General features: G+C 46.4%; 1 protein-coding gene across 4 annotated transcripts in view; it reads left to right on the top strand.

Moving 5' to 3' along the window:
* The window catches only part of RNF152 (ring finger protein 152), a 78,913-nt gene that overhangs the window by 7,999 nt on the left and 44,407 nt on the right, over positions 1 to 26,507 (top strand). The window contains exon 2 of one of the 4 annotated variants that reach the window (XM_043559017.1): positions 1,222 to 1,330. The exons of 2 other annotated variants lie outside the window; for them this stretch is intronic. The gene's annotated coding sequence lies outside the window, so the exon portion shown is untranslated. Of the gene's footprint in view, positions 1 to 1,221; positions 1,331 to 14,666; positions 19,171 to 26,507 lie in introns of those variants that run through there. One more of the 4 variants, XM_043559016.1, reaches the window with a different exon arrangement.

The following is a 26,507-nucleotide window of genomic DNA, read 5'->3' as shown; positions in this document are numbered from 1 at the left end:
TGAAAGAGGAAATGTGTTCAGCTGCCTGAAGAAAATGGCCAGGAATACATTGACATGAAAATAATGTTCTCAGTTTGAGGGATAATGAATGGAGCAGAGATAAATGTCTCAGAAACAAAGTGTTTGGTGTGATATTCTCTTCCAGTTGTGTTGCTCTGGGATGGGTTTGTAAACTGCTTCCTTGCAGGTTAAAAGGGGCTGGAGAAAAACAAGATCTCTGTACCTTGTTTAGAGAATTTGCCCCTTTGTTGCATGAGACATAAGGATTATGGTCATTTTAAGTGAATAATAGCTAATTCAACCATACAGGTAGAGAGCCATCCTTATCTGGGGCAAGAACTTGTCCATCCAGTCCTACTTCATCAGGCTAACATGTAAGAAACCGAAGGTAGGAATCCATCTATTCACCTCTGGTGATGGGTAAAATGGCATTTGAAACACTGAGAATCAGTGACTTAGATTTTTTTTGTAACGTTTATTCATTTCTCAGAGACAGAGAGACAGAGCGTGAGTGGGGGAAGGGCAGAGAGAGAGGGGGAGACACAGAATCTGAAACAGGCTCTGGGCTCTGAGCTGTCCGCAAAGAGCCCGATACGGGGCTCGAACTCATGGACTGCGAGATCACGACCTGAGCCGAAGTCAGACACTTAACCGACTGAGCCACCCAGGGCACCTGGGCATGAGAATCAGTGACTAAACTCCATGTTAGATGTAAAATTGTGTATATTAATTTTATTCAAATACTCAGTGCCTGCCATTTGCTGGGCACAATTCTGTACAATTCTAAGTAAAATCCTTGCCTTTCCTTAGCTTAATGTACAAACTTGTAATTAATTTGGTTTTCTACCTTTTATTTTTTGTAATGGTAAAGCTAACAGGGGACAGAATAAACCAAATGCATCTGATACTCTTCTCTCTCAATTCTTGATCCCTTACCATCCATACCCACCTTACTTGATCCTAATTTAGTTAAGTGATTAAAAACATGGAATTTTTGAAGCAAGATGGATTTGGGTTCAAGTGTTGGCTGTGCTGTAATGACTTTGAGTAAATAAGGTCTGACTGGGCCTTGGTTTCTTCATCTGGAAAATGGAGGGGCAGTCAATCTCATTGACTTATTTAAGAGTAAGTCAGATCATTTACATAAGGTGCTTAGCGTGTTGCCCTGTGCATTGTAAACACTACATAATGGCGGCTATTATTAATGTCTGTTTTATTTAGCATCTACCATCCACCGGTCTTGGTGTTCAGTTCTGGAAATCTCAGGATGAATAGTTGCGCTCTGAACTGAAGAAGCTCGTTAACCAGCCAAGAGGATAACCACATCTAAGTAACTACGGCCTTTGGCATTTTTATGAGGATTCGCTTTGTATGTCATGTCATCGGAGTCTTGTCATTGGAGAGTCTCTGTAAAGCTTTGCTTAAATGATGTGGGGTTTAAAAGGATAGGCCTTCTCAGGAGGAAGCTGGAGGAAGCAGGGAGGCTGTGAGACCACCTGCAGGGAACTCAGGCTTTCCGTAAAGAGCACCAGACCCCCTTCCTGTGGCCTCGCTCCTCCCAGGCAAAGCGAGGGTCTGGTTTCCTAGGGTCTGGTTTCCTGGGATGTAGGATGACACAGTGACTCAGCTTGGCCAGGACTGAGAGGATGCCCAGGTTGAGGGACTTTCTGTTTTAAGACCAGAACAGTCCCAGGAAACCTAGGATGAGTTAATCACCCTACTTAGGGGTCCTGTCCTGGTTCGGTGACTGTCTTAGTATCCTGAAGCAGGCTTTGGGGACACTTCACATGGTTACAGATGCAGCCATCCTCGGAAAGGAGGTAGGAGAGAACAGGACAGGATAAGACTGCAGAAGGCCAGCGTGGCTTTGTCAGTCCTTTTATTTATGGATCTTTTTTTGGAATGGGATCTTTATTATTATTATTGCCATCTTTATTAAAGAAGAGATCTCTTTAGCACAGGCAGGAAGGAAAACTGGACTATACAACGTAAAGTTAATGGGATCTTTTAAAAATGCTCCACAAACCACGGTATTTGCTGTGCCTGGTAGGGTTGTTGCACAGGGCTTGGGGCACCGTTGACATTCAATAAATACTTGTTGAGGGACTGGTGGAGTTTCATCTTTGAGAGCTGGGTTCCAATTCAGGGCTGGGTTGCTGATCTTTGTAGGATTTCAGTCTGGGCCCTTTGACAGCTGATTTGAAAATGCATACACCTAGATCTGCTCTGGGTTCCTTTGTTGTGCAGATAACTCGTGTTTTTATGTATGAGCTTATGTTCTTCTTGCCTGGTTTTTTTTTTTTCTTCTTGGTGGAACCATGTGATGCTAGCTGATGAGTTGCCGTGTCTTTTTGTTTGCAGCTAAGGATGCTTCTGGAATGCACACATGTTGTGAACATAACAGTAGTGTGATAGGAGTGCTTGTGTGCACAGTGCCCAGTGCTTCCCTCCCAGAGTTGAGGGAGAGATTTCCCGAGGAGTCTGTTCACTCCAGCGGGGGTGGGGGGGGTGGGGGGGGTGGGGGAAGGTGGGAGGTTTGGGGGGTGGGGTTGGGGGGCGGGAAGGGAACTGGGCCACTCTACTGAGTGGAGATAGCTGGAGCCTGGGCTCCAATTTGCCGACATTCCCTCTTCCTGAATCTCCATTACTAACACATGGGATTGATGGCAACCGATAAGGCCCTTGGATAAGCCACAGATTGTTCTAGTCTTTAGCCGATGCCTCCAGTGATAACCCTTTGTGTTCTGTTTCTTTTTGGGAAGTGTAACTATTTATCTGGGGATGTTAGGACCTGCAGCAAATTGCCAGAAACAGTAATTAGCTTGGTAGGTCTGCAAAAACCCCATGCACATAGCACCTGAGGGCAATTGCTCGACATTCACGTCTCAGATTCCTGTGTAATCACTTCTTGCACTGAGAAATCGTATTCATTTATGTTCCTGATAAGCTAGATTTCTTCGTGGGCTATTGCTTCACCTGAGAAAAAGGTAAATGGTTTGTCTATGGAAGGGGAAACACAGGCAAGCAGAATTCATTTTCTAAATTGCCTTTATTTCTACACACGGATGCTACATATTAGTTGAGAGAGTTAGTGTTTCTTTGCAGAATCACCCGCTCTCTCTTTTTTTCTTCCAACAGTGGAGTCAGAGCTATCAAAAACAAATCGTTCACACATCTTGAGTTATGTCAAAATAATAATACACAAGGTATTTGAGAATCGCATCTTACCTCAGTCATTCATTCCTACAAGGAGGTCTTTGATTTGCCAGGAAAAAAATGCCTTCACCAAAGAGTTAAAAAGAAGATGTTAGATTTTACCCCCAGATTTATTACATCTTATTTGTGGAACCTGTCCGTGGAGAGCGCCAAACCCTGTCTTTAAGTTGCTCCTTAAAATAACACCCTCAGGAATCAAGGCTAGTCTGGAATGGAAATTGAAAAACGGATGCTGTCCAGACAGTTTAGAATTCCTTGTAAATTAGGAAGGCAGTGGTAATCAATTTGGAAGCATAAATGTGATTCGGCCTCGGTTCTCTGGTTGCCTTGGCTTTCATTTTGCTCCTTGTCCTTGACTCATGGCAAAGGGCATCGCCGTTAGATTCTGTTGCTACTCTTTCTAAAGGTGAATGGGCTTCACATGGATGTCCACTTAGAACAGCCTAGAAGTGGGTTGTTCTCGCTGCAGGAGGAAGCAGTTCTGCACGGGCTGATGTTCCTCGGGTTCTGGAGTTCACTTCCCTCGGTTTAACTTCTCCTTGGAGATTCTGACTTGTAGAGAAACAAATTTCTTCCTTTTATGAGGCTTTTTAGTGCTAGGTGACTGGTGTCGCTCGATATAATCTATAGTACTTAACAGCTAAATACACTTTGTTTTCCCAGAGCTGATCACAGCGAAAAGGAGAAAAGGAGAGAGAGGGACAACAGTTTGAGGGAGGAAAGGCGAGTTAAAGCGAATAACGGGGTAAATAATTGTGTAGGAGCGTGGTATTTTCTAAACTCAATTTTAGCTTCAAAGTCAAGAACAACTGTTGTTTACATGGTGCTATTGGCTTCGTAATTAAAAGCATCTTGCCCAAAGCAAATTGACGTTGTTATTAATAATGCATGTTCTACGAAATGACATGGACGTTTATCAGATGCTTCCCTTCCCAGACTGTGTTGGATTCCACAGTGTTTGGATTGACAACTGAAAGAAAGTTGGGGGGCGGGGGATGGAGGAGATACCTATAGAGCAGAGGTGACAGATAATGTTTATCATAGGCTCCAGGCACAGCCCCAACTGCTTTAAGCATGCTCTCTGAGAGGCGGTAGATCCTGGAAAGTTAGGTGTCTTGCCCAAGGTCACCTGGTGAGTTTATGTCAGAGCTGAGATAGGCATTTGTGTGCTCTGTGCTCTGATCCACAGCCTGGGAGCCGCATTCACAGCCGAGATTTGGGATTGAAAAGAAAAAAAAAAAAGCGTTAGCGCTTTTTTAAAAAATGAGTTCGGTGTAATATAATTTAAAAAGAGATCTGACTGCTGCGCTGTTCTGTCTCTGGGAACCAAGATGGATGATTTGGGTTCACATCTGCCTCAATCAGTTTGATGTTGACTTTGAGGCCGCATGGTTTGGAGAGTCGGTGATGGGATCTGTTGGGAAATTTGCAGTGAGATTTCCGACTGTTATCTGAGCTCTGCCCTGTGCTAACAAGTTTCTATGTAGTTTGGTGGTGTGAATTGTTCCTTGAAGGGCCACTTGACTGAGAGCCAGTGCGTGTAGCTGGGAGCTTAAGACTTTCATGAATATGCTACTGAAAACATTGTTTGAACAAAAACACATTTCTTACAACCCCTTCTCCCCTGGTTACTGTTCTGCCCAACACCAAAAGGGGAATAGATCATATCCTTTCATATCGCCATTCCTTTGTTCATATAGTTTCCTTGTCCTGGAGTGCCTCGTCTGCCTGTCCCCCCACTGCCCCTTCCCACTAAACACCATGTCTGGATGGAAAGCTGTAAGTATATGCTTGCTTCAAGACTTCTTACTCATTCCACCGCCTTACGGATTCTCCTCCAGCTATCTCAGGAAGAAGCAAGAATTAGTTTTCCTTCTATTTGTTCTTAATTTTTATTTTGTTTTATTTTAGAGAGGGGGGGGGAGAGAACCTTAAGCAGCCTCCCTGCCCAGCACAGAGCCCCACACGGGGCTCGATCCCATGACCCTGGGATCGTGGCCTGAGCTGAAAATCAAGAGTCAGACACTCAACCGACTGAGCCACCCAGGCGCCCACCCCTCCCATTTGTTCTTTGTAATCCCACTTACCTCTGTGTGTGATAATTTTGTACGTGGTTACCTCCCTGCTCCACTGAGAATTCTCTGACTGCAGGGACCTTGTCTTGTTCAGGAGCTTGGATGAATGGATGAAAGGGTGAACAAGTGAATGAACAAACTTGATATGTGGATTTGTTGGGATGGATTAGAGTGTATCTCCATGAAAAATGGTGGTAGACCTGAGCATTGACATGTCATTTGATTTTGGTGACTGGTTAGAGGCTTAGCAGAATCTCGACAGTATTGATATTTGGGACTGGATAATTATTTGTTGTGGGGAAACTGACCTGTGCACTGTGGGGTGTTTAGTAGCATCCCTGGGCCCTACCCACTAGATGCCAATTGCCTCGTTGTAACAATCAAAGATGTTTCCAGACATTCGCGATCTTTCTGGTCATCAGGCCAGCTGCAGGGAGAGTTGGGGGGAACCGTGAGGCCCCAGGGTATGATGGAGCCACGAGATCGAAGAAGCCTGGGTCCTGAATGACTGAGTAGAGTAGAACCTCCCTTACCAAGCTGCACTGGAATGCAGTGTGAAGAAGCGATGAAAACATTTATTGTATTAGGCCAGTGAGATTGGGGGGTGCTTTATTCAGGCAGGCAGTTCACTGTGCCTAACCTTCCCTGACATTTGGATGAAGAGACCTTGTTGGAGCGCCCATGCCCATATTCCAGGTAGTAAGTAAAAACAGACGTTCCAGCCATGGAAAAAGGGACAGATATTTTTGTTTGTTCTTGTATAGCGTCAGTCTTAGTGCTCTTAAGTCTTTTAATTTCTGTATTTTGTCAGAAAATGAGATAATGATAAATGTGACTTTGTTATTTCCACCACTCTGGTAATTCTGACCTGTGAATGTTGAGCTATAGATAACTTTAGTAAAAAGTAATAAAACATCAAATGTCCTAGCGGGTTTCACTTCACTGTATATGTGTGTCTGGAATGCAAGCTCAAGTTGAGATATTTGTGGCAATTTATGTCTAACGCATTGTAACATTTTTGGGGAGAAAAATGACAGATGTTGATACCCTACAGCCACAGCTGTTCCCCACACCATGAACTAATAGGTCTCTGTATGACGCGATGGGCTTTGAAACGGACTCATATACGCTTAGTCCAGCCGAATGCTGTAGATTAATGCCCAAAAGCTTGCTTATCAGACAGAATTCAGTGCATAGTTCTCAATTTCTTTTGCAGCAATTAATTGTATCTGTGGTTGTGTCTACACAGAGCCACTGACCAAAATGCGTGAGTCAAACGGTTTCGTTTGGCATCCGTCTGGAGGACAACAGCGGGGTTGTTTGTGGGAGACAATGGCTGTTTGTGGGTGAGCCCCGCGGTGGCTGAGGGCTTTGTGTTTGGTTCAGTGGTCGAGGTGCCTGCTCTGTTTGCACAGCATCCCCTCTGTGGTACAAAGAGCCCCCCCTGCTGAATTTCACCTTACCTGTCAGTCGGTCAGAGAATTCCTGTCGGGAAGTAGAGTAAATGCGGATTGACGATTTTAAGATGGGAGAGGCCCCCTTTTGAGTTAGAGATCCTCTTAGGTGTCTTAACTACCAAATAGCAGATTCTTGTGTTTTTCCCCCAATAGAGAACACCTTCCAGTAATAAGACTAACTTACATGGATGACACTGATTATATGCCAGGCTCTGAGTGTTTTGTATGAGGTGTGTGCATAATTCTCGCTGCAGTCTGAAGGGGAAGGTACTTTTAATATCTCCATTTTAATTTGTCGACAAGAAACTGAGGCTCCGTGACTTGCCCAAGGTCACAAAGTGAGGAAATGCCAGAGCGCGGATCAGAACTCAGCCACAAATGGCTCCAGAGTTTGTGCCATCGGCCACTGCGGTGTGCTGCCTCAGATTCTTCATTCTATTCAGGAGACTGCCTTTCTCTGAGATGTTCCATATTTTCATGAATCCAGCAAACATCTGCATATGATGCCTACGAAGCGTTAGTGATAGGACTGCTTTATTTTTGGGTCGTTTGAGCATAATTTCCCAATTGAGCTGTCAACCGATACTCTTGGGTCTTCTATAACTCTTGGCACAATGCTTCCTTGTAAGAAGGGTACTAACATAGCACGTTGGCTTGATTGTTTTCACACAGAGATGCTCCTTTTGGAGGTCACCTCTGTCGGGGTAAGAACACATGTACACAAGGGACTCACGTGCCAGGTGGTACTGGATGAAGTGATACCGGGACTCGGAGGGGAGAGATTACTCTGGCTACAGGATTTAACGTAGCTTCATGCAAGGTGATGCTCTTGAAGTGCAGGTAGTAATCCAGGCGTGCGGGTGGTAGAATGACATTCCAGCAGCAGCAAGGTGACAGGGGAGCGTGGATGTTGTCTTCTGGACACCAAGTAATGCTTTATGACTACAGCGTGGAGGATGTGAGCTCGATTGTCGAAAAAGGATTGAAGTAGCTGGTGGGAAGGTGGGGGAGGGGGGACTTTGGGACTTGTTTGGTTGGAAGTCATCGATGGTTTGGGGGCTGGGGATCATGCGGGTTTGAAGCTGTGTTTTTGGCAGCTTCGTCTGGCAGCGGTCAGTGTGGATTGGAAAAGACAAAGCTGGGGAGACCAGCTGGGGTCCAGAAAAGACATAGTGAACACCTGCACCCCAGGAAGAGGGCCACAGGAACAGAAAGGATGCATGAATGTGAGAGACATGTCAGAGACAAATTTAGTGGAATTTTGGAGACCGGTTCAACGAGAGGTGGGAGGTGAATGGGTTTTCAAGTCTGGGGTACTGGGTGAATAACAGTAGCAACTGTAAAATTACATGGGAAAGATCAGATTTGGAGGAGATCAAGAGTTCTCTTTGGAAATGGCATTTGGAAGAGAGGTCAGAGCTGTACCTTTGAGAATAATCCACATCCAGATGGCCGTTGTGAGTCTGAGGTCGAACCGTGTTGCCAAGTGGGAGAGAGAGCCTCTGCGAGCTGGCTGTGAAGGATCGTAGGTCGAAAGGGAGGTGGGAACAAAGAAAACACATTTGTTTTCTGGAGCAGAGGGTACTTGCATGTATTGAGAACCAAGAGTGACTTCATGTCATAGTGTAGCTTAACTTACATGTATTATTCCCGAATTGATTGTGATTTCTCCTAGACTTAAGATATTTGAGCTATTTTCCATGCATGTAAATAGCGCATGAAGAGTGGCCCACATGGGGCCCTGCCTGGAATACTGGGAATCCGGATGGACGATGCTTGGCTCGTCTGAACCGGCTAACTCACCTGCCCCTGGGCAAGCGCAGGCTGCCTTCCTCTCGTTGCCTCCTTGAGGATGCTTGCCTTCTCTTTTTTCCTCCGTCCTTCTGTTCAAATCCTGACTCTTCCTTTGATACCCTGTTCAAATCCCATTTCTGAATCCCTGATGATCGCTACCGAAAACGACCGTCGCTGCTTCCCTACCTCTTGCGGACCTAGCGTAGGTCCCGGGGGCGGCCCGCTGCTGACTGACGATAGATGTGGGTTCTGGGAGGGCTGTGCCTACCTCGCGCATCTCTGCATCTCAGGGACCTGGCTTATTTTTTCCCACCGTGTTGTCACAAGCTGTTGTCATATAAACTGTTAATCTTCTGTCTCTCACTGGCTCTTCATCTCCTTAGAGACTGCAGTGATCTAACGCTTTCTTACATCTCCCCCACTATTTTGGATATGGTATCTTAATGCTACTAGTTGCTTAAGGACTGGATCATTGGGAAGTTTTCTTTTCTCTTTGGGGTCCTGTATCTTGGTAGTTGAGTCTCGTATTGGCAATTGGAAGTATGATATGTCGGTTACCACCCCTGGCTTAGCTTGTATTCTACTCAGAAGATACATTGACTGTCTTGATTGATTCTTCTCTCTCTGGTCAGTTAATGCGCTGTGAAACTAACAGCAAGGGGATCGTACGGGGGCGAATGGCCCTGTAGTGTGGCCTTCGGTTTCATGGAAGAAGTTGAGGGTAGATTTTCAGGAACCAAAATATACTTGGAGCCTAAGTGGGTAGGACAGTAGTAGAGGCCTGAAATTAGTTTTTCTACTTCTAAAATTAAATTAATCAGACGAAATTCATTTAGCATAGTGTGTGGAGTGCTCACAAATATACAGAGTAAAGCTTCGTGTTTAGATAGATGAGGAAAATCTTTTGGGGACAGGAGAGGCTTTCCTTTTCCTTTTCCTTTTCCTTTTTTTTTTCTGTCAGACACCTAACCGACTGAGCCACCCAGGTACCCCTCTTTTGTTTTTTAATGTTTATTTTTGAGAGAGAAAGAGAGAGACAGAGCACGAGCGGGGAGGGGCAGAGAGAGAGGGAGACACAGAATCCGAAGCAGGCTCCAGGCTCCGAGCTGTCAGCACAGAGCCCGAGTGGGGCTCGAACTCACAAACTGCGAGATCATGACTCGAGCTGAAGTCGGCCGCTTAGCCGACTGAGCCGCCTAGAGGTGCCTCCTTTCCCTTTTGTGGAGTTTGTTTACTAGTATGATCTCTGCCCCATCAGTCTCAAAAACTCTGGTATTCAGTGCCGATTAGTTCGAATCTGCTGCCCTGCGCTCTGCTCTAGCTGGTTCCGTGGTCTCAGAAAATGAGTCTGCTTTCTTTGGGTTGTGGAGAAGGAAGGAACTTTATAGACTGTGTCAGGTAGACTGATGTGCATAAGTGGTGGTTGAATAATCAGTTTAGTACATTGGCCGAAAAAGAAGCAAATGGCAGTGGCATTTGGAGATGACATACGGAGATGGCAACATTTTGATAAAATTTTATTTTGGTTTTTTAAATATTTGTTTATTTTTGAGAGAGAGAGAGAGAGAATGCACCACGAGTGGGGGGAGGGGCAGAGAGAAAGGGAGACAGAAGACCTGAAGTGGGCTCGGAGCGGAGAGCCCAACGTAGGGCTCAAACTCAGCAATTGTGAGATCATGACCCCCGCTGAAGTCTGACGCTTAATGGACTGAGCCACCCAACTGCCCCTATTTTATTGTTTTTAAGTAGGCTCTATGCCCAACGTGGGGCTCGAACTCTCGCCCTCAAGATCCAAGTCTCACGCTCCACCCACTGAGCCAGCCAGGTGCCCCTGGAGTGAAATTTTAAACAGTGAATATCTTTGAATTGACGTTATAAGTTAAAGAAGTAACTGCTAACTTTGCTTGGCGGTAACTGTGTCCAGAGCATTTTGCAAAGCTCTGTGTGAGTTATCCAAGCTAATTATCACGATAATTTAGGAGCAGGCTCCGTGTTTAGCCTCATTTTTTGGATGAGCAAACTGAGACACGGGGAGGTTTGGTAGCTTGGTCAAGATTACGCTGCCGAGTGGCAAAAGCAGCTTGCAAACCCTGAGTGTGATGGGTGACAGCACTGGTAACTGAGAGCGTCACAATACGGTGGTCTTTCCAGACTTCGCCTTAGTAGTTATGGAAAAGTACCAATAAAAAGAAACAGCGGCTATTGCAAAGAAAATATACTCACAATAAGCGTCTTTAGAGTAATGATTTGCTGGCTACAAAGATGAACGTGATATTAAGGATGAAATACGAAAACTTTCAGGGTTTCAATTTCGGTCACTCTGTGCTGTAGTCATAATAGAGTTGTAATTAATTATCTTATTGTGGCTATTTTATTTCCACACCAGAAATTCATCTGGAAATTATAGTGCAACAAATAGCTGCTGAAATCATGATGGTAGTAATTATATCCATGACATAATTGTGGAAATATAGAATAATGAGGGAAGTCCGCGTCAGTAGAATAGTGAATGCTTTTCAAATGTAGAGCAAGGCAGAAAGGAAAGGGGCCTAATTATGGATTTGTAATAATATAATGGAAATAGGTGAGTTTTCAGGAATATTTTGGAGACTAAGAATTACACTGCTCAGAGTTAATGTGGAACTTTTAACCAGATATTATCAAGGTCATTAGTAATATTTTTGGCTCTGGCGGGTTTTTTTCTTTTTTTTTTTTTATTAAGCATTGTTAATCTCTAGACTATTGTTTTATGAAGCCTCCCGTTTCTAACATTAGAAGTAACTTATATCCCCAGGTTTGCTGTCTTCCCTGCTGCAGGATCCCTTTATGGAGTTTCCCCGTAAGAGGTTTTATCTTCCGCTGAGAACACCTCCAGATGTCAGGAACTTACAGCGTCCCAAGTAAATTGTTCCACTTTATAGTCAGGAAAAGCTGAGCCCAAATGAGGTAAGTGGGTAGCCCAAGGTCTGCCCTTGAGAGCTGGGCCTTGAGTTAGCCCTGACGGAATGTGCCACGCTGTTCAACCCTGGTCACGCTCCAGGAATCATTCTGTGTCTACCCCAGCTGCCCAGCCTTTTCTTCTGATAGTACACTATCAGCAAACCATAGGACCCTTTCAGTGGGATCTTACCCCATGGGCCTGCAGGGTGTCTTTGGTTTTACCATTAGAGATTCATTCCTTGTGGTGTGGTGAAAAGAGCAGGGGGATTGTGGTCTCTTGGTAGACTGAGGGCTGTATCCCTGCCCTGCTAATTCATCAGCCTTGTGATCCTGAGCAAGTCCTTCCGTGTCCTCATTTAAGATGAGACCGGTTAGTACTTAACTTCAGACGGTCATGGTGAAGGTCATGGTTAACGATGATAAGTGATGTGCATGGAGCCCTTGCAAGGTGCCAGGTGCTGTTTTAAGTATTAGGTATATGTTCACTTACTTACTTCTCAGAACAGCAGTCTGAGGTAGGAGTCAGAGGCAGGCCCAGAGAAAGTAAATGGTATGTCTGAGGGCTGAGGCTGGTATGAAGACAGTTCGTTATAAATTAGTTCCTTTCTCTTTTCCTTTTGGGTTTTGTGTCCATGGATCCTTTGCTAAAATGTGAGCGCCCTCGTGAAGGATGACACAGTCACCTAATCACTTGGATCAAGCGTTTGCCAGCCCCACGGGGACGCAGGTGCAGAGAGGGAGTGGGCAGGTATGATGGCGGTGGGGTAGTGGGAGGAGAGAGAGCACCAACACCAGGGCCGGATGGGCGGACACGGGGAGACCTTGAGACACTCCGTTGTACCTGGACCGATTGGCCTTGGATGAGGCTGGCCCCTTGCTTTGCCTTCACTTTTCTTTTTCTTGGATGTGAAGAGGTCAGGTCTCCAAACATGCCGGCAGGAAAATAGGACTTTGGTCCTTTTTCTTGCTTGGTTAACCTTACAAGAACTCCTCTCCATTCCACATCCTTAAAAAAAAAGGGGGGGGGGAGAGAAAGAAGAGTGACGTCCTGGAGTAAAACCTAAAGGGAGTGGGGATGGGTCGTCATTGGCTGAGACGCAGGCCCCGGCCTGGACTCGGGAGCAGTGCGGACGGTGGGGCTGTGAAGTCTCTCCTGAAAAGGGGGAGCAAGCCAGCTGTGCAGAGCCTACGGGCGAGGGGACAGACCCAGAAACACGGAAGGAACACTCTGCACTTTCTCTGTTGGGTAGGAGAAAACCAGAGCAGGTGAGGCCACTTAGTTGAAAAGAGCTGTGTGGGAGACAAGGAGACAGAACACATGACATGAAGTGTTTTTTAAAATCCGTCCTTGAGTGTATTTGCGACAATAAATCCCATCCTCAGACTCTGATCAGTAAAGGCTGTTTCTCTTTGGAGTGTGTAGGCCAGTGTCAGGGCCCAAATGACATTTGGCCACCGAAGGGTTCCTGTGTGCTCTCAACCCCACCCCCCACTCTAGCCTCTTTATAATCCTGAAAGCAGGAGATTAGTGTCAAACGTGGGTCCAGTAAAACAGTATTTCCTTACTTCCAAATTATTTCTTTCCAAGCGAGAGCAAGGTTTAGGAGCAGTGGAGAGAGACCATATGACAAGATACATGGTGAGGCCCAACTTGGGTTGATAGACTTGCCCATCTTTTTTTCCCCATGGATTAAATTCAGCTAGTGTATAAGCCTCTATCAGAAAATACAGATGCTTGGGGCACCTGGGTGACTCAGTTGGGTAAGCGTCCGACTTCGGCTCAGGTCATGATGCCACTGTTCGTGGGTTCAAGCCCCATGTCAGGCTCTGTGCTAACAGCTCGGAGCCTGGAGCCCGCTTTGGATTCTAGGTCTTACTCTCTCTCTGCCCTCCCTCCTCATGCCTCCCCCAGCCCCCCCACTCATGCTCTCTCTCTGTCTCTCAAAGGTGAATAAATGTTAAAAAAAATAATAATAATAAAAAAAGAAAATGTAGATGCTTATAGTGAGTCCTGATTACATTGTCACTGTTGTGATGATGGCCTGTTCAAGACACATGCTTGTAAGCTTTCTTATTTCGTCTTTATATCATTGTTGTGTGTATAGTTAGCAGTTGAAATTTGAGGCTAGAAATTTCCCATGTCTGTGGATTTTACACACTAGGATTTCGTGGTAATTGAAATAGTGAAGACAGGGGTTTCCTTTAGCGCATCATCCTTACAAAGAAATGGCGGGCTTAAGATGTTCACGGAACAAACAAGCTTACCTGCAAGGTGTTAGAAGATTCTAAAAATGCTTTCTAAGAATTTCAAATCTTATGAAAGACCTATATTTAAATTTTCAAAAAAGTGTCTATGTTTGAGAGAGAGAGAAACCAAGCACAAGCGAGGGAAGGGCGGAGATAGAGGGAGACACAGAATCTGAGGCAGGCTCCCCGCTGTCAGTGCAGAGCCCGACGTGGGGCTGGAACTCCTGGACCGCGAGATCATGACCAGAGCTGAAGTTGGACAGTTAACTGACTCAGCCACCCAGGTGCCCCAAGACCTGTATTTTCATAAACAATGAACACTTTTAGTTCTTCTGTTTACTCACTAACATGGGAACTCTAAGAACCTCAAGTATAGGCAACGCTTTACCTGCTTTAAGTCACGTGTGAAGCCTCCTGTATGCCATTGACCTTCTCAGGCAGCTGCTTTTGTAATGCCTGCTCCTGACTCCCCTCTACACTTTCCTGCTCTGCCTCTTTCCTCCGTGTAAGCACAGGGCGTGCTACCGATTTGCACTTTTTGTCCATTTGGTGGACAACTTTGACGTTACTTCTAAAACCTGCACTTGTCCTTGCGATCCGAAATGGCTTCTGTGGAGGCTCCGGGCAGCAAGTGCCCTGCAGGGTCAGCTAACAGTGATCAGGCTGCAACCTCCCGCCATCCTGCATTCTCTGAGCTGACCCTGGGCAGGTGTGGCTGCTCTGGAGACCTTGAATAAGCTGGGAGGAAAAGGGAAACGTTGGAAACTATTTAAGAAAGATAGCCTCTGATTTCACTCACATGCGGAATTTGAGAAACACAACAGATGAACATAGGGGGAGGGGAAGGAAAAATAAGATAAACACGGACAGGGAGGCAAAATAAGAGACTCTGAAATCCAGAGAACAAACTGAGGGTTGCTGGAGGGGAGGCGGGTGGGGGGATGGGCTAAGCTAAATGGGTGATGGGCATTAAGGAGGGCACTTGTGGCAATGAGCACTGGGTGTCATACGTGAGAGATGAGCCACTGGGTTCTACTCCTGAAACCATTATTATGCTGTATGTTAACTAACTTGGATTTAAGTTAAAAAAAAAAAAATGCTTGTCCCTGGGAGAAACACCTCTGAACATAGTGTTATAAGCCTACAGTGACCCTTGAAGCTGACCTCCCTGGTCAGCAGGTTCTGAAGGGCGGTGCTGGATACAAGGAAAATGGGGAGAGGTTGGAAAAACCCAGCTCCGTCCATTACTGTGAGTCTCCTTGGGAGGTTTCGTGAAGGAGGCTGGGGCATCCAAATCACATCCCCGTGCCCCACCCCATGGGGCTCATTGAGTTCTAAGAAGGTGAGCAAAACTGATTTAACACAGAGCCTGTTTCAGCTAGCAAAGTAGTTTTAGGTTAATTCTGCATAGTGGCGGAGTTGTGTTTTTATGTGCGTTTTAAGTGTTTTCCCAGTACCGTGGGGTTCCTCAGAGAATTTGCGTGCATTGTGCATTCGTACCCGTTTTATGGGATTCAGGAGCATTATTTTATATTTTAAATTATTACCGTGAGTTATGGTTGTTACGTTTGCTTCTCACGCTGTGTTGCTGCTGGTATCGGGGTTTATCTGGTGCCGATCGATTTCCTAGTCGGGAATGGATGCCCGCCTGGTAAGCCTGGTACCGTGGGCAGACCAGCCTGGTTTACATCCCTTCACCCTGCGGCAGGGGCCACAGAAGAGCTTTGGGGAGTGGGTGCCCTCCCTCCTTAAAAATTAAAAAGGAACTTCTTCACCTGTCTCTTTACTCCCCCTCCCGCTGCTAGGAAACAACAATAAAAAGCAGTCTGAGTTGTGGATCCAGCTGTCAAGTCCTTGCTTTTGTGATGCCTGGGTGACTCTTGAGTTCCCATTCTGAAGATTATCTCTTGCTGATTTTAAATCCCAAGCAGGCTTGTTGCATGAAGCCACAAGCTGGTGAGCAGATAGATAGGTGATCTCTCCTTCATATGGTCGCGGTGTTTGAATGCTTAATTGATAAAGTATTTCCTGACAGAGCGTTTCAAAAGTTCACGTAAATCTGCCACCCCCTCGTCTTCACTTTTAAGCGACTGAACGGAGGAGTCATTTGGGGACAAGCTCCTGAGCCCCTGTTGTTTGTTTTTGGGTTTTGCTTTTTTTTTTTTTTAAATGTCCCTGATGATTTGCCGTAAGACATTCGTGAGTTCCAGAGGTTACAGACCATCTCCCCATGGCCTTGCTGAGCTGTGGGAACACAGGAGCTGGTCGTGGGAAAGCCGGAGCTGGGGCTGGAGAAGGTCACACACATGCTCGAAGGGCGTCCCTGGTGTTAGTAGGAAGTCGTGAATGGTCAACTAAAGGAAAGAACATGGCACTCCAGGTGCATAAAGGTGGGGAGAAGAGACCCCCCCCCCCCCCGCCAGCGGGGACGTGGAGGCTGTCGTAGGAGGACAGGTAGAGGGAGAGCATGTAGATGGAGGGAGGTGGATGGAGAAGAGTTGGTCAGATGAGGCTGGAAATGTAACTAAATCACCAAAGGACCCATGGAGCCTGGCGGCTATGTGGGCCCTCCCCCTTGGTCGTCAGCAGTGAGTGGGGATTCAAAGCAGTGGCCTGATCAGACGGTTCAAAGCGTGGGAAATTAGGCAGAAAGTGTGGGTGTGAATCCCAGCTCTGCCGGTTACTTGCGCTGTGACTTGGGCACGTGTTTGGAGCATCCTTGTCACCATCTCTTGCTCTGCAACACGGGGACGATGAGGACACCTTCCCCCAAGTCGTCTCAAGGATAGAGGAGTCACCATATGTAAATCCCGGGCATGGAGTGGCACCCCTGAGGGCTGGTGGGTATCTGACTTGCCACTTAGGGGCAGCACACAGGACGGTTGGAGTGCGGCAGAGTGGGGGGCTGGGGGGACCTGCTTTGCAGGGATTTTTGTGGCCATCTGGAATCAAATCCCAGATATGTGCCCTGTGGGAGCCCTGAGTTCCTTTGGAGGCGGTGTGTGTGGTCAGGAATATCTTTGCCTGCTTCTCCTCTCTAGGCTGGGTTGTGAACCCAGGCAGTGGTTGCGGGAACAGACCTGAGAGAAATTTCAGGAGGCAGAGTAACCTGGGCTTGATGAAACTTCAGAAGCATTATATTATCTTGTCTTTTGGACAGTGTGCTTACTCCAGTGCCCGATTGTTCTAACGGGGAGATATGTAATTGGATCTTAGCTGGCTAGGCTTCCTTGCAAACTAAAAGAAAATTGCCATTTTTAGAGTTGCATGCGGGTTTCTTTGGGGAGATGTGGACAGATATCATGGGGATATTTGCCTTTAATTTAAAATGAGTTTCCTTGGAAATCCATCGGATTATATGTCTAAACTCTAATGTTGAGAAAACTCTTTTCCCGAGGCACAAAAGTATTAGTCCATTATGAACCTCTCTGAGGCAATAGAGACTCTAAGTACTAAATTCCACAACGGAATGGAGGCTGCTAGCAGGCGATTATTGAGGACTTGGGTTTAGGCAGTTTGCAAAACAATTCAGCAAAGTATATAAAGGCAATGGGGGGAAATAGTATTGCTTTTTTTGTGCTGCCAACCAGGTTTGTCACATGGACTAGTAATTTAGATAGGAACAGCCATGAATCACTGCTTAGAGTTTCGCATTTAATTTTATCCTGGAAGCGATTTCCTTTCAAATTCTCGAGCTGTAGTTATCATTAATGAATTAAACATTATGAAACCCAGAGAGCCACTAATTCATTTTGAAATAAGTAGACATTTAAATCTGAAAAAGAAACCTTAAATTTTGTTCAGTGGTGTTTAATATTTTCAAGCCGACAGCACGTGGAATGGTATCTCACGGACGTGTTTTCCCAGAGAGGCTGGTACTGGGGGTACGTGTGCCTGACATCTTGGTGCAGGTCTGGGGCATGAAAGAAGAAATCAGGTTTTCCCCATGGCCAGTGACTGGGTGTTTTCCAGAGGGGAGAGATTTAAATATTTGGAAAAGGAAGCTGATTAGAGTCAGAGCTCCCCACCCAACCAAGGTCCTTACCTCCAGTGCTTTCCTGCTTAACCCTTTCAATCCTGTCCTTTCGTGGGACACCTGCCGTCTCTCTGCGTCACTGCCTTCTTCTGCCTTACCAAGTGCGGCTTTGGGATAGGGCTCGCGCAGTCATCGAGGTCGTTGGACACAGTCTGTGGGAGCTCCGGCCTCTCAAACACTCAAGACCAGCTTCGGGAAGGCACGTCCTCGTGCAGGTGACGGCTGGGCAGGGGCTGGGTGGTTACACGGCAGCGCTTGAAGATTTTAGAGCACACGGTGAGATAGCACACAAAAGCCAGACTCCTTACATTTCAAGCCTGGAAAACATGGTCAGTTTCTTCCCTTCAAAGACTTTAATGTAAAGAGCTGGCCAGAGAATTGGCAGATTGTGTCTGCCATTATGCGAACATTGTTATGCTCACAAAAGGGTAAAGGGGCTACGTGTCAAGGCCAGCAAATTTGATTTGGACATGGAAGGTGTCTAAACTTTGGTTTAACTTGTCTTCCCCCCACCTCCCCAAACAAGATTCACCCCCATCTTACCTCTTTTGAAAGCCTTTTGCTGTGTCAGCTGAAGTTATTTTTGGAATGGTCATCTGTGGCAGCCTACGGTCTGGTCTGAGCCTCAGTTTCCTTGTCTGTAAAAGGGGATGATAATACCTGCCCTCCTCTCTATTACGCAAATGGGCATAATGGTTAAATGAGATCATACATATGAAAACACTTGTCTAGTACCTTCTTAAGGATGTGAGGCAGAGAGGTGCCACGAGGCTCAGGCTGGAGGAGGCAGGACTTCCTCCTCCATTCCCTCCCCTACTTAGGGCCTTCCCCTACTTCGTCTCCCTTCTTAGGGGAAGCAAGGTTCCTCCGAGGGACTCAGGACCTTGTCTTTCTTCCTCCAGTTCTATCAGGTGGGTGGCCCTGGTGCGAAGGATGCCCCTGAGCACAAACCTGTATTTCCTCTTTCCTATTTGGTGCTGCTTCCAAATCGAGAGGTTTTTGTGATTCCTTGGTTGTTCATTTCCACCTCCTATTAATTTCCTAGGACTGCTGTGACAAAGTACAAGGAACTGAGTGGCTTAAAACAACAGTAATTTTTTGTCTGACAGCTCTGGAGGCTGGGAGTCCGAATTCAAGGTGAGAGCCGGGCGACGCTCCCCTGAAACCTATAGGGGAGGATGACTCCTTGCCTTTTCCAGCTCCTGATGTTGCTGGCAACCCTTGGCTCGCCGATGCATCTCATCTCATGCCTGTGTCATCACAGGACCCTCTTTCCTCAGGTGTCTCTTCTCCTCTTGCCGAGCACACCAGTGGTGTTGGATTCAAGGCCCTCTCATCAACATGACCTCATCTTACTGAATGACATGTGCAGCAGCCCTAATTCCCAGCAAGGCCACATTCTGAGGTACGAGGGGCTAGGGCTCGAACATACCTTCTTTTGAGACTCCCTTCAACACCCGCTACATGCGTGCGCGCGCACACGCACACACACACACACACGCACACACACACGTGGATTGCTACTCATGCACACCACAGCTTCAAGTCCCTTTTCAGAGGGTAGCACGTGACACCCTGGACAGGAAGGCAGCTCCCCCAACTCTTTCCAGAACCGGTAGCTGTGACATTATGTCTCTAGTGACTGTGTTGCAGGGCCTCTGAGAACATGGTCGGTGAGGCCTCTGCTGCACTTCGGAAGAAACTCAAGAGTTTGAATTAGTACCAAACATCCCTCTCATGCTCTGTTGCCGATTTCACTTAAGTCAACTAAGCCTGAAACCAAGAAGCTTCGATGGTACCGGTGGGAAGTACCAAAGTCCTTCCGATTTTATTGGAGACAGTTGGGTTTATCAGAAGTACTGAGTTGGGAATTTGAGCAAATGCGTGCTCTGTCCCCTTCTGTGCAGTGGAACAAGTATGCGGTGGCCTCATGAGTCCAGCAGGCAGGTGACGGGCTCGCCAGGGAGCCCCAGCGCATGTCCATAATAGGGGGCTGGCCCACATGAGCCAGAAGGGACATCCTCTGCCCTCCTGCACTGGGTAATCGACATAACTCGGTGTGTACGAAACCTGGTTTCCCCAGAGAGAGTTCATACTGTAAGACGAAGCCGGGAGACTCTGGGTTAGTTTTCATTTTGCCCCCATCTCGCCAACTGAACTTAGGCACGGTTCTTGTTAGAATGGGATCCTAGGTTTCTCATCTCTGTGTGAAAATAGTGAAATTTGCCGCATCATGATGTCTGCAGGGCAATTAATAGGTTGCTGTATGCGAGCTGCGGCAGACCTCAAGTAAATAGTGAGGGGCTGGTGATGAGGACAGCCTCTCAGTCGCTCTGCGTCCACCAGTAAACAGGCTAAAACGGAGACGTTTAAAGAAGAACGTGGTCTGAAATGCAGACGGCTGGTCGAAGAGCTGCCGGTCTTGTCCTTGGGGCCCAGCCAGGCCCGGAAGGAGTGTGGTGGACTTGCCCCGTGGGAGCCCTGGGAGGAAGTCCACCTGTCAGACACGATGGAGAGGCCGCGGAAGGTCGGGGACTCGGCGGCGGCCCCTCGGGATAATGGGTTGCAATGGGAAGTTGAAGCAGGCAGATCGGGGAGTATTGCCAGAGGTGGCGGTATCTCAGGGACCGAGTCCCAGTCCTAGAGTACAGGGTTGAAGGAAGGGTGGTGGATCCAGGTGCTTGGGGGAGGGAGGGGCAGCCAGGGGTCCAGTGAGCTTCAGACCTGGAAGCCTAAGGAATCAACGCCAGTGGAGGTAGAGGAGCCCGGGCAGGATGTCATAGCCAAGTCGGCATTCCGGGGGGACTCGGGTGGGGTCCCAGAGGATGGCACCAGAGTTACCCAGGCGTCTCCACTAAGGTTGGGGTTGATCCTAGAAACTGGAGTAGGTGGGAGGGATTCATTCGTGACACAAGAGGCCTGGGGCAGCCTGACTCCAAGTTGAGACAGACCACATGTGGGACAGAGCCATCACCCTACCCTGCTTCACTCGTTTCAATAGACTTTGTAGACTTAGAGATCCTAAAAATAAAGCTCAACTCACACCCACCACCTGAGCATAGACTGGGGCTGTTTTTCCTGCTGCTGTTGTTTTAGTTATCTGATGACTTAAAGTAATAGGGCAAATGCATTATTTTGGAAAATGCTATCTAAAAAAAATTTTTTTTAAGTTTTTTTCCTTTTTTTTTATAATTTTTTTAAATGTTTATTTATTTTTGAGAGAGAGAGAGAGAGCAGGGGAAGGGCAGAGAGAGAAGGAGACACAGAATCTGAAGCAGGCTCCAGGCTCTGAGCTGTCAGCACAGAGCCCGATGTGGGGCTCCAACCCATGAACTGTGAGATCATGACCTTAGCTGAAGTCAGACGCTTAACCGACTGAGCCACCCAGGCGCCCCAAGTTTTTTTTTTCTTTTGTGTGTGTGTGTGTGTGTGTGTGTGTGAGAGAGAGAGGGAGAGAGAGAGGGAGAGAGAGCGCATGAGCAGGAGAGGGGCAGAGAGAAGGAGAGAGAGAATTCCAAGCAGGCTACGCATTGAGAGTGCAGAGCCTGATGCAGGGTTTGAACTCACAAACTGTGAGATCATGACCTGAGCCGAAATCAAGAGTTGGACGCTTAACCAACTGAGCCACTCAGGCGCCCTGGAAAACACTGTTGAACCTAGATGTTTATACACTTCCGTGACAAATTTACCTTAAGTGACTATTGATTAACAGGGCTGGGACTGCGAGGTGTTTTGTGATAGAGTGCTGTCCAAAAATAGAATGAAGAAAGGCAAACAGCCCTGTCTTTGGCTGGCCAGGGCCTGGAAGACGTGGAAGTAATGTGGAATTATGTGCTACTTTTCCGCTTCGTACAAGCAGAACATGGCCATGAACCATGAGGCCTGGGCCTTAAAGAAATCCATGTACCCACAATGGAATATTACTCAGTCATAAAAAAAAGAATGAAATCTTGCCATTGGGGACAACGTGGATGGATCTAGAAGGTATTTTAGGCTAGGTGAAACAAGTCAGACAAAGGCAAATGGCATATGTCACATATATGTGGAATCTAAAAAACAAAACAAACAAGCAAAAACAGAAGTAGACTCCTGAAAACAGAGAACAAACTGGTGGTTGCCAGAGGGGGAGGGGGGCAGGGGAGGGGACAAGACAGGTGAAGGGAATTAAAAGATACCAACTCCCAGTTATAAAACAAGTCACGGGGATGAAAAGTCCAGCGTGGGGAATAATCACGTTGCCTGGTGAGGACACTTATCGTGATGGGCAATGAGTGATGTATAGGGTCGTCGAGTCACTATGTTGTAGACCTGAAACCAGTATAACATTGTATGTCAATTACACTTCACTTATAAAAATGTAAAAAAGGTAATTGGTAGGTTATGAGGAGAATTGCAGTAATAACAACAGACAATGAGGAGCATTCTCTTGCCTGTCTCTGCTTGTAGGCAAAACCCTGTTGATGCAGGTGTTGAAAATTTACTTCATTTTTCCAGGACTCAACCCAGAGTATTCTGAGGCCCTAAAGGTTCAAAAGCAAGGCCCAGATGGAATGTACGACGGCTTTTGATGCAAAAATTATTTTAGTGTCACCATGAAAACAGAATCACATGGACAGTGCTTCATGTCCTGAGGGAGGCATCGAAATAAGGAGGTGGGTGGTCGGGAGTGGGGTGCCTCGCCTTTGGAGGAATCATTTAATTTCCTTAGAGTCTCAGTTTTCCCATCTGCAAAATAGGGAAAATTGTACACTTTCTCCCTTTTACGGTGTTGGGTCATGGACACAACACTGGAAACTGATATGTTATACAACTGGTAAGTAGGGGTTATCAGCACAAAGGTGAAAAGTCAGCTTCTCCCCCTTTTATGCCCATTCCCCTGCATCTTAATTTAAATTATATTCACTCCAGAGTTTTGATTGAAAAATGCTTGTTTTCCCGTGTTTTACTACTTAATTAATCTAAAATGTTGCCCTGAGTAATGGCACTATATCTAGACGAGGGCTGTTCAAAGAGGAGAAATTGTGCAGAAGGATGTTTGTAAATAATGCTTAGGTGACACGATTGTGATAATTATGGCTTTTTGAAGATGAGTTTTATAGCAAGTCTTCAATTTTCCTGTCACTTGTTTTCTGGGCTCTCCCACTTAAGCAGGCACATTTGTTTCATGGAACTAGCTCTTCGGGGCCCTGAATCCCGGGAGAGCTCAGCAGCTCTGTGAATCCACTTTTCATTTTCTGTGGCTAATTTTGCAGACTTTCAAGAGGATGCAGGTTGCTTTACTGTCCCCTTTCCCCAGCCCAGGTAAGGACAGAAGGAAGAAGGTGTAGCAAATTCCTAACCACTCAGTCAGTCTCCAGCTCATAATGAATAGCCATCCCTGCCTCAGACTGACCTTGAACGCTATACCGGGCTCCCAGTGGCCAGAAGGGGCACTAGTGATGATGCTCCGATGATGCTTTGGGTGGAATCCCCAGCTCAAGGTTGACCCCTCTCCCCATTCTCGCACATCCCTTCTCTGTCTCTTGGGAGGTTCTGAGCCCTGGAGGCGTCCAGAAAATGAGGACCCTCCTGCAGGGTTGTTGTATGAGCACCCTCAGGAGTCTTTGAAATAAACTCTCGGGACCTCCAGGCTTTGTAGCTTTCTCAGGAGAGGGACCCAATTTTCTATTTCACCATGTTGTTCTCCAGCTTTTTGTTGTTCAGGGTCTTGACCATCAGTGTCACGTCTTTAGTTTATTTACCAACTCAGTTGGAATCTAATTCCAGATAGAAGTCAGCCAGTAAACTTTGTTAATGGCTCTTTTTGGAAGCTTCTAGAGTCACCATTGGAGGAGCCCTTGGAGGTCATCTTGTCCAGCCCTCACACCTTAACCAGTGAGAACCCTGAGGCCCAGAGGAGTTGAGTGGCTGGTCCAGGTGAATTAATGGCGGAACCAGAACACGAACCCAGGGCTCTTCAACCACCTGGATGTAGGGAAACATGGAGTAAAGAATACTTAGCAGGTGTGTTCTCTTTTAGTTTAGCCAGCTTATACCTGAGTCACATGGATTAGAACATCCTCATTTTATTACAAGTTTATGGTTGACTCCTGGTAAACCAGAACTCCCGTGTAAAGCTACCCTGTTGAGAAGCTTTAAAAATGCATTGGTGTACTTTTCTGAAATAGTGGCCCAAAGTGACTCCTAGTTGTCAGGGGATCTTGCTGCCCCCAAGAATCATTCCAAAATATTGGTTATAATTGTAAAAATGATCGCTTCAGAGCCTGGATTTGGCATGAATAAAAACGAAATCTATTTCAGTATTCCTCCTGTCTCCCACCACATTAGCTTATTTAAAATATTGTTGTTTGAATTATTCCACATGATCTTTAAAGCCCTGTTTGCTGGGGCGCCTGGGTGGCGCAGTCGGTTAAGCGCCCGACTTCAGCCAGGTCACGATCTCGCGGTCCATGAGTTCGAGCCCCGCGTCAGGCTCTGGGCTGATGGCTCCGAGCCTGGAGCCTGTTTCCGATTCTGTGTCTCCCTCTCTCTCTGCCCCTCCCCCGTTCATGCTCTGCCTCTGTCTGTCCCAAAAATAAATAAACGTTGAAAAAAAAAAAATCTTTAAAAAAAAAAAAGCCCTGTTTGTTGTTATGTTATAGTTTTGGGTATGGAGTCGATGAGTTATCTTAGTTCAGGTAAATCATGTAACTTGCTCGCATTATACCAGTTGCCTTCTGATGCAGCAGTGATATTTTTTTTTTTTCCCTGACCTACCATTTTCACATCAGATTGAACACAGACTCAGGCAAGGTATAAGCTTGGCAGTGAGATTTTCTTGGCTTGTTTACTTTCTCCCATTGTTAAAGTGGCTATGATTCAGCACCAGGTTCTTCTCTCCCTGATGTGCTTGGGAGGAGGGGTATGTGTGACCCCAAGGCATCAGTGAAAGTGTGACCATCATATGAGAACGTCCTTTGTGTAGAAAAGCCTTACCCACTGCTTCCTGATGACTCTAGCTAAAATAATACCACCTTCCAGAAAAACCACGGAGATTCTAAATACATACCACGTCCTCAGTTAAGAAGACGGAAGGTAATTCTGAATAGCATGCAGGATATAGGGGCATCGTGCTGGTTTCCAGCGTGCAGGCTATGGACATCACTTATAAATTTTTCTCGAGATGGGTGTTATATATGTATATGTCTTAGCAAGTTCAGATTGTTTTGGTTTCTTCAAACTGAGAGCTCGCTTTTTCTCTGCATGTACTTTCTTGCGCAGCTAACTGAGATAGTTATGACATCATAGTCTGTATAATGGATTACTGCCTCAGTGGGCTTTCTGGTTCTTCCGGCCGTAGGGAAGGGGTCTGGCTTGAAGCGTGTTTACCAGTGGTAGTGCATGGAAGTTTCCACTTGGCATGTACTGGCTGAGGAACTGAGATAATGACTGAGGCTGAGTGAAAACACTTCTTGTTAGCAGTGTGGTGAGAGCTTGGAAAGGAAAGTAATATTGCAAACATCACCTTAGCGTGGGGGAGCAACACTTGCGGCAGAGGGAAAGTGGGACTTAGAAATATGAGATCAGATTTAAATTCAGCCCGGTCCCAGACATGAGACCTGGTTAAGTCATGCAGCTCTGAGTCTGAGTTTTGACTGAAAAATAAGGATGGTGGGCAGGGGCGACGGGCAGGATGGTAGTGGTGACATTTGCCTTATTCTGGGGCAGGCTGAATAATGGCCCCCCCCCCAAGATATCCTTGTCCTGATCCCCCGAACCTGTGAATGTTACCTTACATGGCAAAAGGGACTTTGTAGAAGTGATTAGGGATCTGGAAATGGAGAGGTTATCCTGGATTATCTGTGTGGGTCTAAAGTAATCACAAGGGTCCTTCCTGAGGAGACGGAGGCAGCGAAGGAGCCATGCATGGGTCAAACAATGCAGGTGGCCTCTAGAGGCTGAAAAAAGCAAGGAACAGATTCTCCCCTCAGGGCCTTCAGAGGGAACCAGCCATGCCCACACCTTGACTTTGGGTTAGGGAGGCTCTTTTGAGTCTGGCCTCAGAAGAGGCCCCTCTGGCCTCCAGAACCATAAGAATAAATTCATGTTGTCTTAAGCCACTAAGGTTGGGATAACTTGTTATAGCAGCAAGAGAAAACTAATACCTCCTAGTGCTTATAACGATTACATGTGACTTTGTATTTCTATATCTGTAAATCTCTTTCTTATATTTGTAAGTGCTGCATGGATTTGAGTACTTTTAAAGTGCATTTTTATATTCATCTGAATTTCCAGATTAAAGTGGTATGGAGATGTCAGGAAGACCAGGAGAGCAGTTTCAATTATGCAGCGAAAGATTGTGTCTGAAAATTTAAACTCATGTTATCAGCTAATTACTAATTGTGAAGTTGTTCATGGTCATTAGCATCTGTGAGTCACTTAGTTGAGCAGACAGGTGTGCCCCTTGCTTTCTGTACCTGTGGGTCTCAACCTCGGATGTTCGGTGGAGTCACTGGGAGGGCTTTTAAAAGTCCCAGCGTCCAGACCTCACCCCAGGACAATTAAATCAGCATCTCCACAGGTGGAACTTGAGCATTGGTGTTTTTTAAATCTCTCCAAGTGATTGTAGTGTTCAGCCAAGAATGAGACCCACTGCAGAGGTATGCGCCTGCTAAGTAAGATTTTAAATCAGTTTTCTGAAGTCTGACAACCTAGATGTTCTTTTGAGTTTTGGGGAAAATGCTCTGCTGGCGACTCTGTGTT

Source organism: Prionailurus bengalensis, chromosome D3 (genome assembly GCF_016509475.1).
Source record: "Prionailurus bengalensis isolate Pbe53 chromosome D3, Fcat_Pben_1.1_paternal_pri, whole genome shotgun sequence".
Taxonomy (NCBI): Eukaryota; Metazoa; Chordata; class Mammalia; order Carnivora; family Felidae; genus Prionailurus; species Prionailurus bengalensis.
Note: the sequence above shows the minus strand (reverse complement) of the source record. Positions and strands in the feature narration are given on the sequence as shown.